Below are 3,606 nucleotides of genomic sequence, written 5' to 3' on the forward strand. Positions count from 1 at the left end.
AAAAATTAGCTGGGCGTGGTGGTGCATGCTTGTAGTCCCAACTACTCAGGAGGCTGACGCAGGAGAATCACTTGAACCAAGGAGGTGGAGGTTGCAGTGAGCCAAGATCGTGCCACCGTACTTCAGCCTGACAGAGCAAGACTCCATCTCAAAAAAATAAAAAATAAAATTTATTGTCAGAGATTCTGTTCTTTCGAATTGTTTGAGCGAAAACATCCTTTTGTTAAAAGAAATGATGGTGACAGGAGATAGTGGTGTGATATTTGTTTGTATTGGCCATACCTGGTAGAAATAAAAAATCAGGCTATGCACACTGGCTCAGGAGGTCAAGAGATGGAGACCATCCTGGCCAACATGGTGAAACCCTGTCTCTACTAAAAATACAAAAATTAGCTGGGCGTGGTGGCACAACATGGTGAAACCCTGTCTCTACTAAAAATACAAAAATTAGCTGGGTGTGGTGGCACGTACCTGTAATCCCAGCTATTCAGGAAGCTGACACAGGAGAATCACCTGAACCCAGGAGGCAGAGCCTGCAGTGAGCCGAGATCACACCATTGCACTCCAGCCTGGGTAACAAGAGCGAAACTCCGTCTCAAAAAAAGAAAGAAATGAAAAGAAATCAGCATTTCTATTGCAGCCTCCTAATTTTGGGAACATATTTCTTTAGAAATCTAAAGTCTGGCCCTGAACATCATTATGGCCCCAAAATAATATGAGACTTTACACACAGATAACATATGCCCCTCAAGAGTCTCTCTTTAACCTCTACCTTATTCTGTTTGGATTAGGACATTTGGGGATATGAAATGAGAATAAAGTTGAGTATAAGCAATCCAAAACCATGTGCTGACACTGGACCCTGGAAGAGGACTCTCTTCAGAATCTTTTTCATCTGTTAACTTTTCTCTGGGCTCAAACTCTTTTTCTTTTTTTCTGAGACAGTTTCGTTCTTGTTGCCCAAGCTGAAGTGCAATGGTGCGATCTCGGCCCACCACAACTTCCGCCTCCTGGGTTCAAGTGATTCTTCCGCCTCAGCTTCCTGAGTAGCTCAGATTACATGTATGTACCACCACACCCAGCCAATTTTGTATTTTTAGTAGAGACGGGATTTCTCCATGTTGGTCAGGCTGGTCTCGAACTCCTGACCTTAGATGATCCACCCATCTCGGCCTCCCAAAGTGCTGGGATTACAGGTGTGAGCCAAGTGGCTTCAAACTTTCTTATTTATTTATTTATTTGAGACAGAATTTCGCCCTTGTTGTCCAGACTAGAGTGCAATGGTGTGATCTCGGCTCACTGCAACTTCCATCTCCCGGGTTCAAGTAATTCTCCTGCCTCAGCCTCCGGAGCAGCTGGGATGACAGGTGTGCACCACCACACTCACCTACCTAATTTTGTATTTTTAGTAGAGACAGGGTTTCTCCATGTTGGTCAAGCTGGTCTCGAACTCCCGACCTCAGGTGATGCTCCTGCCTCGGCCTCCCAAAGCGCTGGTATTACAGGTGTGAACCACCACACCCGGCCTGGGCTCAAACTATCTTTTCCTAAGAGTCCCATCTTTGGGACTGCTACATGGCGATCACTACTCAAAAGACGCTAACTTGAGGTGTTCAATAATCAGCTTTCATTTAAAGTCTCTTTCAGCTTGACAAAATAAAAACTTTCAATGTTTTGTCAACCTTACAAATGAAAATTAGTCTATATATGTATATATGTGATTATATATGTATATATACATATGTGATTTTGATCAGCCTGTTTATAAACTATTTCCAAAATAAGTTGACCTGTAAATTCATTTATTAAATGAGTAGTTTATAAACTACTTGATTTTTGCAAGTAGTTTATACACAGGCTGATCAAACTGAACAAATTTCTTTTTTTTTTTTTTTCCCCCATTTATTTATTTTATTGCATTTTAGGTTTTGGGGTACATGTGAAGAACATGCAAAATTGTTGCATAGGAACACACGTGGCAGTGTGATTTGCTGCCTTCCTCCCCATCACCTACATCTGGCATTTCTCCCCTTGCTATCTCTCCCCAGCTTCCCACCCCCCACCATCCCTCCCCTATTTCCCCCCAACTGACCCCAGTGTGTAGCGCTCCCCTCCCTGTGTCCATGTGTTCTCATTGTTTAACACCCGCCTATGAGTGAGAACATGCGGTGTTTGATCTTCTGGTCTTCTGTCAGTTTGCTGAGAATGATGGTTTCCAGGTTCATCCATGTCCCTACAAAGGACACAAACTCATCGTTTTTGATGGCTGCATAATATTCCATGGTGTATATGTGCCACATTTTCCCTATCCAAACTGAACACATTTCTTAAAATAATTTCACTGTATTGATAGCAAGTAAGTTATTTACTCTTATTAGCATATCTTATTTTTACCTATTATTTAACAAGCATCTAAGTTAAACTGTTTTATGTCCACAGCTACACACTGAAACAACACTATCAGTCGCAACATATTAAATTCAAATTTAAACCATAAAGAGATCCAGTTACCTTCAGTCTTACATGTACTTATATATACTTTTAATATACTTCTTGATGTTTTATGATGCACAAACACGCAGCTCTTGCAGGATATATAACTATGAGTATCTTTAGAGTGTATGCTTATTAAATGGTTCAAAACTCTCTTGTTTTAAAAAAAGTCAATTTTAAGAACTTAAGCATACAGTAAAGTACTCCTTCCATGCCCCAATGTTAAAAGGCCCATTTATTTTAGACTACTTGTTTAAAAAAAAAACTAAAATTGGTAATAATTCTGCTTAAATTCCATATTAACCTAGGATCAAAAGTTATTTTTAGTTCTTGTTTCTTAAATACTTGAAATATGCTGCTGCACGTTTTCCTTACATATTTATTCAATTAACTAACTTCAGGTGGAAGGTATTTATGAGATTAAAAGTCCTTTCCCAAAGTGAAAACAACATAAAAAAATTTTGCATAAAAGACACTCAGTGTTTCTCAAAGGGTATCTGAGAGTCTAATCAGCCTATTACCTTGGTTCAGAATAACCACCAACAAGAAATGTGAGCTTTCTGTCACATCTATGTATTTTCCTCTGTAAACTAATACCTACATTTTAAATGCATTTTCTTTCTATTTTTTTTCTTTTGTTTTTTTTTTAAAGACGGGGTTTCACCATGTTGGTCACGCTGGTCTTGAACTCCCGACCTCAGGTGATCCGCCCGCCTTGGCCTCCAAAGTGCTTGGATTACAGGTGTGAGCCACCACGCCCGGCCTAAATGCATTTTCAAAATATTCCCCCTGTAAAAAGCTACAGGATTTTGGTTTAAGAGCAAATGAGAGGGCGGGGCGCGGTGGCTCACGCCTGTAATCCCAGCACTTTGTGAGGCCGAGGCTGGCGGATCACGAGGTCAAGAAATCGAGACCATCCTGGCCAACACGGTGAAATCCCGTCTCTACTAAAAATACAAAAACATTACCCGGGCGTGGTGGCACACGCCTGTGGTCCCAGCTTTTCGGGAGGCTGAGGCGAAAGGATCGCTTGAACCCAGGAGGCGGAGGTTGCAGTGAGCCGAGTTTGCACCACTGCACTCCAGCCTGGTGACAGTGCTAGACTCTGTCTCA

The 3,606-nt window shown here is 41.3% G+C and overlaps 1 long non-coding RNA gene across 1 annotated transcript in view; it reads left to right on the forward strand.

Annotated features, from left to right (window-relative positions):
- Positions 1 to 3,606, forward strand: part of LOC116544932 — a 10,097-nt gene that overhangs the window by 553 nt on the left and 5,938 nt on the right. The window contains exon 2 of the long non-coding RNA XR_004266106.1: positions 815 to 820. This is a non-coding gene — a long non-coding RNA (uncharacterized LOC116544932). The remainder of the gene's footprint in view (positions 1 to 814; positions 821 to 3,606) is intronic.

Source organism: Sapajus apella, unplaced genomic scaffold, assembly GCF_009761245.1.
Source record: "Sapajus apella isolate SASKATOON/1434 unplaced genomic scaffold, GSC_monkey_1.0 scaffold237, whole genome shotgun sequence".
Lineage (NCBI taxonomy): Eukaryota > Metazoa > Chordata > Mammalia > Primates > Cebidae > Sapajus > Sapajus apella.